General features: G+C 35.7%; 1 long non-coding RNA gene across 1 annotated transcript in view; it reads left to right on the top strand.

Moving 5' to 3' along the window:
* The window catches only part of LOC125325523, a 115,048-nt gene extending 102,256 nt beyond the window's left edge, over nt 1-12,792 (top strand). The window contains exon 4 of the long non-coding RNA XR_007203364.1: nt 10,393-12,792. This is a non-coding gene — a long non-coding RNA (uncharacterized LOC125325523). The remainder of the gene's footprint in view (nt 1-10,392) is intronic.
* Nucleotides 12,793-13,415: the final 623 nt, after the last annotated feature.

Raw genomic sequence — 13,415 nt, 5'->3', positions numbered from 1 at the left:
TGTTTGTGATAAATTTTGAGTTTTACTGGAAGGATTCTCTCTTTCTTCCCTTGTAAAATTTTGGGGTATTGATACTAGGAACAATAGCAACTTTACTAATACAGTCTAACTCTTTTGAAAGTGAAAAAGTACATTTTACTAAAATTAGATTTGATGAAGGAAGGAGAGAGGGGAACAACATCATTGCAGCATATAATACTCTCAAGGGAGTTCAAACTGAAATAGGACTTGCTAAAATATACCTAGGCATTCATACTGCTATGAACTCTTTAACAAGTACTTCAGCTGCTGGCAGAAAAAGCAGTAACGTGAGGCTTGATAACAATATTTTCTGAATTATTATTTCTGCCATTCACAGAGATAGATTTTCCATCATTTTGAGTCTCTATATCTCATCTTAATTTGAGTAGCTGCTTGATGGAAATCGTGTAGACAGAAAAATTGGCCTTTTCTATCAGAGTGTTTGGGTGTAGGAGGGATTGCTTCTGTTTATTGTGTCTGGAGTCTAGACAGGAAGAATGTTTTATAACAATGCTAACATTAAAAATTCATTATTCTTGGAGGGTTAATATAGCTCTTTATGGTAAAAGAACCATGTGTCTCTGTGTGTGTGTGCATGTATATGTGTCCTGAAGGTGTGGATTCATTTTACCTAAGTTTAACAGTTTAATTAAGGTCCCTAAGTTAGTAAGAGCAAAGGGTTGCATCTGGTCTAAACTAGGTCTTTGAACTGAACAGGATTAATCAAGTAACCGGAACTAACAAACTCCATCTTTCTTACAAATAGCAAGTAAAGAGTTTCAGAATATAGGCATGTTACAAAATGTCTACTTTCTCTATTGACTATATAGATAGTCTAGATGATTGGATGATTTCACTGAGTCAGAAACACCATTCCCTCTAAAAGTTCACCATTATTATCAAACAGACTAATAGAGACAGTGCAGAACTACAAAATGCAGGTACCAAGTTTGGTCAGTCCAGATCCTTCCAATATATCGTGGTGAAAAAGGAAATGAAAAATAGTGTCTGCAAAGTCCATAGTCCTGTCTGGAAAACAATCCCTTGAGAAAGCATATTAATGACTAACACTGAGGAAGACTACTGCTGAGTGGATAGTCACTGCTGTGTGCTTGTGAGACAATCATTTTCTGCTTTTTAAATCATGACCTCGGAATGCCATGTATGATATGTATAGTCTACATTACTGTGTGACTCCTCAGCCTTTGTACTTTGTGTTATGGTTTTTATCTGTTGTCTCAGGCCTTAGCTGAGAATAACAGGCATGGAAGAGTTCCTTAATTTTAGTATTATCTGAAGTCAAAATAATTAAATTGCTTACAGAAAAGACCTGGCACAATCCAAAGTGTTTTACTCTCACTGTGGATTTCTGTTACACAAGCCCCTAAAGTGAGTGAATATTCTGCTAATGGGAATGTAAAGTAATGGATCACTGGAATCTATGCCTTTGTCACAGAACAAAGATGAATCAGGTGAACTACTATCCCGAAGATTAGAAATCTAGAGTGATGGTTATCATTAGCAAAGTTAAAGGTTTCACTGTCTGATTTGTGTACTGTAACTCTCAAACCTCACAAAACTGCCTACAGTTGAGTTCTCTGGGGTCCAGTTAATAATTCTGACTACCTCACTAGCTTGTTGACAGCTTCTTGCTGAAGGTCATATTCTGATGAAGCAGATAATTTTAAATACTCCTTTTTCCTTTTGAGACTTAATCTAAAATACTTCTAAGGGAAAAAGAAAGATGCTCAAATGCTTATTTTTCTTGATGAATGCATTTGAAAAAATGTTTATATAAAAACTAATGATATTTCCTCACTGAAAGGTTACTCAGATATCTGAAATCTGAAGGTAAATAGCTGTATGAATCTGGGCCAGGTGAACTTCACTGAACTTGACAGAAAAATGAATTCTGTGTCCTTGAAGATTTTATCATCCCTTTTATTTGATTACTGCCACATACTATGAATTTTGATTCAAGAAAATGCACAGTGCTTTCTTACCCTTTTGCCCCATTTGTAAGATGAAAATATTCCTTATTTTAATGTGGGGAAAAATGAAAAGACACTGGAGAATTATGAGCCCACCAATGAAAATATCTACCCTTGCTGTAAAATTTGAAAATTAAAGTCCAAGCTTTAAACTACATTTCCAGTCTTGATATACTACTACAGGTTTATTGTGGGCTGATCTTGGCTGGCTGGCTGGCTGATTCTTATCTAGCTGCCTTCTCACTGTCCCTCTTCAGCAGAGCAGGAGGAGAAAATAAGATAGAAAAGTTAGTGGACAGAGATAATGATAGGGAGATAACTCACCATGACTGGAAAACAAACTTGACTTGGGGAAATTGAATTTAATTTATTGAAAGGAAAAAAAAATTAGAATAGTATTGAACTACTGAACTAAATGACCTTTCTGCCCCCCTCTTATTCCAAGGCTCCAGTTCACTTCATCATTCCCAAAACTTCTACCTTCCACATGCTGCCCCAGCACAGATCCTCTCAGTGGAGTGTAGTCCTTCAGGAACAGACCACTCCAGTGTTGGTGCTCCACAAGCTGAATTTCCTGCCAGCAAGTGGTTCCTGCATGTGTTCCTCTGCACAGGCCACTGCTCCTACCAGGAGCCTGCTGCAGCATGGACTCTTCAGGGGATGCAAATTCACTCAGGGCATTTCCACGTGCTCCAGTGTGGAGTCCTCCAAGGCTGCTGTGCAGGTATCTTCTCCACAGTGGTCATCCATGTGCTGCCGGGGGACAAGAGCTTCTCTATTATTTTCTCCAGTGGCTGCAGAGGAATTTCCACTCCAGTGCATGGAACACCTCCTGCCCCTCCTTTTTCTCTTACCTTGGTGTCTACAGCATTGCTCCTCTCACATTTTACTCACTTCTCCCTCTCACAGCTGTGCAGTGGTTTTGCCCTTTCTTAAACATCTTTTCCTATCTGTACCACCACCTTGGCCAAGAGGCTTAACTGTGCCCTGTGGTGGGTCTGTTGGAGTTGTCTAGGTATGGTTGTCTCCCACATGGGGCATCCCTATCTACTCTCAGGGGGCACCCCTAAGGCCCCCTTACAACCAAAACTTTGCTAGAGACACTCAATAGAAGGTTTAAAGCAAATAAAAATCTGTATAACATCCTTGAACCTGAATAATAAGGAGATTTGGCCTAAAACTTGCAGTAATAGCATCTCAAAGGCATATCCTAAGAGGCAAATCTAGTCCTTAATAACTAGCATTGTTCTGACTGACAGGCAGCCCTTGCCTTTTCCCTCTCAGTGTGTGCAAGGACAGTCCATTCAGCTACAGGTTTGGGGTTATACAGATAATCCTGCTGCCCATGCTTCTGTACCAGATTTTAGACTCTACAAATTCAGAGGCTGGAATCACTGTATCTTTAGATCATTATTATTATCCCTCACAACTGATTTAAACATCAAATCTGCTCATAGGAATAGAATGAAATAGAACCAATAACTTTGTGAAAAATGGGTAAGACCTAACATTTCAAAACAATAGAGCAGACAGCTCCAAAAGAACCAGAAAATCATGGTTAACAGGACTATACAAAGAGAGACTGAAGAAAACTTTCCTCACTACCAATAGGTTTAGAACCTGAATGTCACTGGATGACATATGACTTCATGGGAGTTATTTACCCATAGCATCGTCTGACCTAGAATTAACAAAGAGCAATCTGGTGTAAATAATTGGTGATGAGCACAATATCAACTATATAACTTTAAGGACTATTACCTGTACAAAATTGAGTGCAACATATCTTTAGTAGGACAGAGTCCCTTATAATCTCAGAATTAATTTTCATGTGACGTCAGCTATGCTATATATATCTTTTCATTGTTAAATAAAAAATAATATTAAAACTCCTTACAGAGTTCATATATTGGAGATAGAGTTGTGTGCTATCACACCAAAGTACTTTTGTTTCAATGTGTATTTTCTTAAGAGTCCAGATAAAAATGACTGAGGACGTACATGAAAAGTTAGATAAGCAGTACAATATTTAAGTTTTTAAAGGGTTTTTTGTTTTTTTTAATTGCTCCCATGGTCTATTGAATCATTCCAAAAAAGTAAAATTTGTTACTTCTAATGTAATTTAAAACTCACAAAGAAAGCAGTGGTTTTGAATACTGAAGAAATGTATTTTCAATTTTTGTCCATTTTCTTTTAAGGCATTGCTGCTGAAATATTTACAGAGAATAGTTCTAAGGTTAAAGGAAAAGCAGTGAACTGATTTCAGATAAACCATCAAAACATTTAGGGCCCTGGAGACAAAGGGGACGAATATATTGATCTGAGAGACAGCAGGCCTAGACTTCATAGAGGTTGCCAAAATAAGTAAATTAATTAGAAAAGAGAGTTCATGAACCATAAATTTAATTCTCAAAAACTTACAAGAGCTTTGGAAAGAATGTTAATTTATAAATTTCTGAACCTTACAGTGGAGTTAGATGTTGCAATTTAAAGTATACAGCAAAGTTTCAGATATAAATTTAAAGAAATATTTGGCCTGTGACAAAACATCTTTTTCTCTTAAGTTTTTGATGAAGATCTGAGTCGAACAGCAATTAATGACATGGCTCCTGATGTTCAATAAGATAATGTGTTTGTATATGTAGGCAGGGACTAGTGAAAAGATGTAGGCCTTTAATATGAATTAACAGAAAAATGGTAGATAAAGAAAAACAGGGGTAGATGGAGACGTATTTATGTTTCCAAAAAATTATTTTAAAATGTCCAAAAAGTAGTAACAAAATTAAGCAGCCATCATCAGTAAATAACTTGCACATTAACTTAACATAAATCCTAAGAGAGACAATGGAAAAGGTGAAGTATATGTTATACTGTCTTTCTGGGGCAGTGTCAAGTCAAGATTTTCAGGAAAAAAATTAATGTATTTTATTATATTTACCAGTGTAACTGAGCAGGGGAAAAATTAAATAAAAGAAGATGTTGTTCAGTTTCATATTTCAGTAGAGTAGAGTAGAGCAAAAAAGCCTATGGGCTCCATACAGCTTTTTCAGATCTGGCTTGTCTGTCACAAAGTATGACTGTGTTTCCCATTCAATTTATAGTAGATTTTAACTCCATCTGTAGATCTTGTTTCAGTTTTTTATTATGGCATAATGAAAACCCTTGCATAACTTAAGTTTCCATAAACGTTTCAATGTGTGATGACATTGAAGTCAGACTAAGATGTGGCAAAATATTTTAGTTACTCAGAAGCAGTAGACCCTGAAGAACCAGCAGCACCTTTAGAAACACTAGGGAAATTGATGTCATTTGACTAATGAAAAGGGATGCAAGAAAAAAATTGAATACTTGCTGAAAAAAAAGGTTCTACAGGAAAGCAACATTTACTAACATTTACTAACTTATTGCTACAGTTTTTGAGGTCAAGAAATTTCCAGACTCAGTGTATATAAATTGCACAGTGTGAGATTTTTCCTACCACTTTAAGAATGCATTTTAACTCCTGTGCTTCAGGACTTACAGAAAACTCTGATAATTGAGAAAAGACCTAAGACTGAGGTAACATAGTCTGCTGTGTGTTCTGTGCATAACTTCTCTCAGAAGAGACAGTATGGGCAACTTTTAGACAAGACACTCAGGCAAACAAATGAAAGATCTGATATACCATAGGAATTCCTACAAACTGAGAGATGCAATAGAGTTCAAAGCTCTCAATATCACTTCTTGCTGTCTAGCTGAGTGCAGATGCTTTCATGCATTCAGACACATGCAGTCAGCATTACCTTGCCTTTCTAGCTCCCACTCCTTACAATATAAATTGCTTCTCTTTTCGTTTTTGTACTTCAATCTCTTATGAAAATACTGATCTCTTCTTATAGGATTTTTGGTACTATAATTACGTCTTTCTCTGCTTGCAAGCTCCTTATTACATTACCGGTTGAAATGATCATATGTTGATATTCTTGTTGATTCCATGATTGTCTTAATTTCTTTGACCTCACATTTCCTTTCATTTAGACTTTCTATCAAGACTGAAATATAAATTCAAGAAAAAACAAGAAAATCCATGTGAAAGCAGCAAGATCTCTTCACTTGCAGTCTCAGATGTTTAGAATGCAGACTGTGCATCAGGAAGAGAGAAAAAAATGACATTGAGATATTTGGAGAGTGAAAGTATAATCAGATAGGAGTATAGAGAGATATACAAAACTGGAATGAGACAGACAAGGAGACAGCAAAATGATAACCACATATCCAGCCATAATTACTTTGAGGTTATGATATGTACACTGTAGTGTCAGCAGCTAGCATTGTCTATTGGAAAATATTTACATATGTTATTCACCGCATAAGAGAAGAGTTTAAAGAGATCAGAAAATCAGATGACTCCATATTTATAATGTAACTGGAATAATCTCATTGGGTTTTTCATAGTGAATTTCTATTCATATATAATGTTAGATGCTGACCACTAGACTTCTAACTGCATACCCTTCTTATTTCTGTCAGTTTCTACAAAACATATAAAATGTATTTGTCTACAAGAATAGAACCAGAAGCTGAGAGTATGAAATCACTGATTTTGTCTTCTATCATATGTTAGATGGGCATAACTGCCCAATAACAACATGGAACAGCATCTATGGGAAACCCACTTTATTTTTTCCCGTATTTTGAATGAATTCTCAAATTAGTCAGTTACATATAAAGCATCAAACTACCTGCTAAAGGCAGCCATGAAGTTTTTGACATGTTTTCTACCACTAGAAAATGCAGAGGTTTTTTTTTTAATTTATGTCAAAAAAAGAATTTTTTGCTGCTTCAAATTTGCCTGATTGTTAAGAGTTCTAGGAACAAAGGAGCTTTGTCTTAAGCCAGAGTTCATTTCAAGGAGAAAGGGATCTGAGATTTGGGAGCTGTAAGGGCTTTCAGATTTCTTGTGCCTGAAACTCAGCATATCACACAGAGACTTGGGCAGTCAGGGCAATTAATCTTGTTTATTTAAGAAAAACGTTAAAATAGACTAGTTTATTTTTTTAGCAATAAAATGTTTGAATGCTTTCTAGCATTCAAGATATTTCAAAACAACAAATTTTAATTTTAGTTTCTAAAGATGCTTAGCTATATCTATAAATAGACAAAGAATTTCCCCTATGTTAAAATGAAAAAATTCCATTTTTCATGTGGCCATCATTTCGCTCTTTCAGATCACAATTCCTCGCTCTAATTAGCTATCTCCCAACAGCAAACAACTGCTGGTTCCACTAAGAGTTTGTCTTCTCTTCGCCCAGTCCCTGATATATGGTAGAAATCTTATTGGGACAAGAGTAGAATTAAGATCTCTTAAAATTATTATTTCAAAATGTGTATAACTTATGAGTGAAAGTTAACTGGTTTTTATTGCACTTATTCTTTGATCTGCTCTGTTATGATCAGTTATGTCAGTAATTCCTCAAGTTAAGGGCTCCAAAATACATCTAATTAGGTAGTGCACTAACAGCAGATGTCTTAGTTACCCTACGCAAGACTAGTCACAGGAGAAGGTGCAGTTCTCCTGTGAGGTTGTGATCACTCTTGCAATAAAAATTCTGCATTTCTTTCTGTTGTGTGTGTGCTTGCTAACACTATCCTAAGTCATTGGTGCATCCTCAGGTACTTACAGAACATTTTGAGAACGTCTTTCCAAAACTGATGTAGGCTCGAATCAAATATCACACTTCAAAGAATTTTCTAAATAGTGTCTACTTTCAGAAGTAGCATCACACTCAATTTTAACTTTCTCTAATAATATGAATGAAGACATTCTTTAAGAATTATTCCCATGCTATAGATTTTGCTTGCTTGAGTTTTTAAATTAAAATTTATTTATCAGTACTCTATGTTTGTTATCATTAAACTGAGGGCACTCATACTTTGGAGATTTACTTACGGTATTCAGAAAGCCTGTGTAAACATCACCATGTTTATCTCTAAGCATGTTTGTTTACCACTTACACATTGGCATCATGGACATCAGTTCATTTTTAACTATGCAGAAAATTACATGGATCTACAAAATAAATACTTCTTATTCAGCTCAGTATTGCAATTAGTTCCGAAGAATTTTCAAGTAGAACAATGTAAATGAATTCACAGATTTGGTCCAGAGTAAAAAGCTGCACAATGTAGATACTAATGCAAGAGGTCTCAATAACCTAGAGAAATTCTGGAAAGTACCTAAAAATACAAAGTGTTTGCCTGCAAACATATAGTCTCTCACAAGCTTTAAAATTAATAAGAAACTTTGCAGTAAGAATACTGACCAAGGTGCAATGGGATTTTCCAGAGAATAATGATATTATGGGTCCATTTGTTCTTTAGAGATGCCTGATAACTCAGCCCTCATCAGGGCAGGCAATGTTATTCCCATATCTCCCAAAGGTTATGTATTTTATTCCCCCTATTTCATAGTGAAGGCAAGTAAGTGGAAAAAAAGTCAATTTTGTTTGGAGTTTCTTATATTGTCCTTCAGAATAGTGCTGTAACACATCACGTAAAAGAAAACTAAAAGGACAGTGAACAATGCCAGATGCTAATAATGCTAACAGTGATCTCTGAACGATTCTCACACATAATTGAATGTGTCTCTCTACTGACTAATCCCAGCACTTATTTCAAACGTGAATGCTTGATAGATATGCCAATATTTGGTCTTGTTCTTGTCCTTGACCTTCTCCAGTATTAAACTGTTGCCTGTGTTGCACTGTCAGCTGCAAGATGAACAAAGTTATGAATGAATTATGATGCCACTGGAGCAGCTTTTATGAATATTCTTTTGCAAAATTAAAGATTATCAATGCCTCACATCTCGATCATCATTCCATTATAAGACCATGCTACTGGTGCAAAATGTATATGCCTTCTCTAAGCCAAATTCAACTCTATGTCACTCTGAATCTAAAATAACTCTATTAAATTCAGTAGAATTTCATTTCTGCATATAAATACCCAGTATAGCTGCAAGCAAAAAAAAAAAGAACTGTATTTGATGTAGCTGTCCTATATAGATCTTTCTGTCCTATATAGATTTATCTGACTGGACTTCCTGTTTATTACTTAATAGTTAACAGGTAGAAATACATTTTCAAGAATTTTCAGTATGTCAGACTTTTTAGGATATCCTCACAAGACAAATTAATCTATCAATAAAGGTGCCTTCCATTTCAAAAGTACTACAGCCTCTCATTTTTGTGCGCTATAGGAAGTATATAATGGCTTCCAGTGGAATATTAATTCCACTTAAATGAAAAGTGCCTTTTATATTTGAATGTATTTATGAAACTGTGAAAATGGGGTTGTGCCTAGCATTGCACAGTAATCCATTGAAGGATTATATCGAGGCACAAGACAAGTACAAGTGCCTAAAGTAATCTGGGCACGTGAAATAAAAACAGGCAGAGGAAAATGAAAATACTAATAGCAGTTCCTATTTCTTTTTCTCCCTTTCAATTTTGGTTAACTGCACTGTTTGACTAAAATCACCTCTCAATTTTGGTAGGAAACATTTTCATCAAAAAATGATACATAAAAATAGAGACATTATTTTTTTTTACTTTTGAGCATTGAAAGATGGTAGCTGTGTTTGTTCTTTCTTGGTAGTCTAACTTATTTTCATACAAAAACACTCAACAATTGGAAACCAACCAGCTGGATATAAGGAAAACATCCAGGCAAAATTTTGTGTTCTATTATAATTCCTCTTGGAAACCTTAAAAATTAACTTTTGTCCTTTCTCTATTATGAATCATTTAAAGACAGGTTTAATTTCTTATTTATGTACTGATTTCAAGTTGGGATCTCTCAAGAGTTTACAAAAACTCTGGATATGAGTGAATTTCTTGCTGAATATTTGTTGTATCAATTATAGACTGAAAGTATTGATGTAACTGATGATCTGTTTTCTACATTACTGGACTACCATATTTCTTGGATTATAGGAATAAAGATTGTTTAAGAGAATTCCAGTAGAAGAAATTGCCAAGGCCTTGTATGTCAAGCAGCAGTTCAAACACATTCACATATTTATAGGACCTTAATCTTCTGCAAACATTAATTCAAACAAAATCAGTCTTTATCTTATTGATAACTGAATATCATGGGCTGAATGATATTACTGAAAACAATACTTTCACATGTGAAATCAGTAGAGCAGTCATCCGTACCAGGACTTAAGGATAACCACGTCAGTTGTCCAAATCGAACTAGTTTTATGGTATCTTCTTAATCATGTATTGCTGAATTCTGTTCTTCATTACTGATTCCCAGTAATGGAAAAGTCAAATGAAGGTATAAATACACTTTTTTATCAATGCTTCTACTTTTCCTTCCCTCCATTATGCAGCTGCCCATGAAAGAAGAGATGGCCAATATTCCTATATCTGGCATGAGGGATGATGCAGAATTGTGGAGTGAGGAAAGCTGCTCTCCCAGTTGGAAACATCACATTTGAAAATGGTGATGACTGCTTGAAACCAAGTGTCAGACCAGTCACACAGATTTGGAGCCGCAAAGAGAAAGAAGAATGAAGAACAAAGGAATGGCTTCCCACCCCTGCAACAAGAGAAACATAATAAGCAAAATAACAAAAAAAAAATATTTTTCTACAGTATTTTTTTATAAGATATGGGAGTGAGTCTATACTGAAAGTTGAGGGTTTGGAATCCTTTGTGATACTATTCCTCTTTTCATTTATTGGCTTGCTCTTCCCTCTGATTCATACTGCAGATCACTAAGATCTCTGGAGAACTGCAAGCATAGAATCGTGGAATATCCTAAATTGGTAGGGACCCACAAGGGTCATCAAAAGTCCAGCTCCTGGCCCTGCAGAGGATCACATGAAGAATCAGCATGGTCCTGAAAGCATTATCCAAGCGCTTCTTGATCTCTGTCAGGCTTGGTGCTGTGACCACTTCCCTGGGGAGCCTGTTCCAGCGCCTAACAACCCTCTGGGTGAAAAACCTCTTCCTAATATCTAACCTAAACTTGCCCTGATACAGCTTCATGCCATTCCCTTGTGTCCTAATGCTGGTGACCAGAGAGAAGAGATCAGTGCCCACCCCTCTTTTTTACCCTCATGAGGAAGCTGTAGACCACAAAGAATTTTCCCCTCAGTCTCCTTTCAGCTGAACAAGCCAAGTAACCTCAGCCACTCATCATAAAGCTTCCCCTCATCCCATCGCCGTGGGTGACCCAGATTAGAAAAGTGTGCAAAAAATTGACTCTCTCCTGTCGAAAACCACAACAGGGAAGAAGAAAAAGAAAGGGGGATTGTTGGGAGTTATGGTGTTTGTCTTCCCAAGACACCTCAATGCATTATGGATCTCTGCTTTTGTGGGGATTGCTGGACACCTGCCTGCCCATGGGAAGTGGTGAACATTCTTTTTTTTTTGCTTTGCTTGTGCACAGAACTTTTGGTTTACCTATTAAACTGTCTTTATTGCAATCACAAGCTTTATCACCTTTCTGATTGTTTCCCCCATCCCAATGCAGGGGAAGTGAGTGAGTGGCCAGGTGTGGCTTAGTTGGTGAATGGGATTTAACCATGACAACTATGGAACAAAGCCCACATGAATGTCACACTACCTGTTGCTAGAAAACTTTAGGATTACTAATTTATTTTCTACTTCATTTGTTATTTGGAAAGCTGGGCTACAACACACAATAAGTTGCAGTGATAAGTGCATTTTTCTACTAAGGAGAGAAGGAAAACAACAAAATGGCTGAAGTCAACGGTACAAAAAATCCTTTGTTTGGGACTCGGCCCAAAGGGTAGGACTAGATACATGATCCCAGATGTGAGGAACAAATAGCCCAGATATAAGCACCAAATGAAATCTAACTGAGTGAGAGTGGAGACCTTCTTCAGCTATGTTCCAAAATTAATGTCATTCAAATAACTTCTACAAAGGAAAAGGCAATACAGTGCATATTTTATCTCATTTCTTTCTTTAGAGATCCTGAAACTTCACTTTGCAGTCCCATTTTTATAATACCTTCCCTTCTAAAGATATGGTTGATGCCTGGACTTGGAGAAAGGAATTGTCATTTGGAGTAGAATTTTATTTTTAAAACATGCACTGTTTGTCAAAAGCACATCCACAAACAGGAGAAAAATATAAGAAAAGAAAATAATATTATCAAATGCATGCATCTTACTTCACAGATAGACTTTATAGCAGCATAAATCCATGCATCAGAAACATAAATTACACACAGTGTACCCAATATCTAAACTTTTAAAGTAGATACGTAAGAAGTTTGAAGTAAATGATCTAGTAAATGGTCATCCCAACTACATGAATTTCAGGGAACCAAAAAAGGTACATCCAATGTAATCATCTGTAAAATGCCTTGACTTTCCAGTCCAAGATCCTGGCTCACAGAAAGTTATTTTCATAGCTGGATTTCTATACTTAAATGCAGTGGTAGAAGGTATAAAATTGATCTGCTGCTAGCTAAGGGTGCTTTGGAGATTTTTTTGGTTTGGAACTGGACAGCAATGATAGTACCAGTTGTGGCTGATCTTGGTATGGACGTTCATTTGTTTGACATAATCTTGAACAAAGCTCCACTCTAAGTATTCTTCATAATACTTTGTACAAAATTACAGAAAATGTATTATTTGATTTGTATGTATAGGCACTGAAGGGTGGTGGCTCTGTTTATTCTTTGATCTGCACTTGAAATAATAAAGAAAAATCTAAAGCCAAATCAGAACTCATCAAAGGAAACATCTGAATTAAGCTTTATCTTCTCCTTCATTTTCAAAAAATAATTTCTTTTCATAACATAAGAAAAAAAGCTGGATTCTTTTTGTTTGCAAACTTTCTAATGAGAAAGTTAATTAATATATCAAAATATCTATTTTTCAGTTCCCATATTTTTCCCATAGAAAAAATAAATTTGTGGATTACTCAGTGTTTATTTGCCACAATAATTACTTGCTTTGAGTGCCTTTTTTCATACTTCTTTTATTGCATTCATTGCTCCTGAATAAATTTTTATTTCATGAACATAATGATTTCTTTACTTTGCCTTTCAAAGCAGATACATATGGTTCCAAATATGTATCAGTCTTAAGAACTATTTGTTTAAAATTTCCATCATTTCATTTGTAACACAATAAAGATTGACACACAGCAACTCACTGTGTGATTATGGCAAATTGTCCAGATGTGCTTCTTTGAGCAGTACCACAGCAAATATTCTTTTATGATTGGATGTTGCCTCTAGCCTCTCACTAATTTCTTTTCATTTGTAACTACTCTAGAAAATAAAATGGTCAGCAACAGCCATTAAAAAAATTGGATCACTGAGATCCACTGAAGTTTTAAGACTTCAATGCTCATTTGCTATACCCAAACA

Source organism: Corvus hawaiiensis, chromosome 4, assembly GCF_020740725.1.
Source record: "Corvus hawaiiensis isolate bCorHaw1 chromosome 4, bCorHaw1.pri.cur, whole genome shotgun sequence".
In the NCBI taxonomy this organism is placed as follows: domain Eukaryota; kingdom Metazoa; phylum Chordata; class Aves; order Passeriformes; family Corvidae; genus Corvus; species Corvus hawaiiensis.
This window is presented reverse-complemented; position numbering and strand designations above follow the sequence as displayed.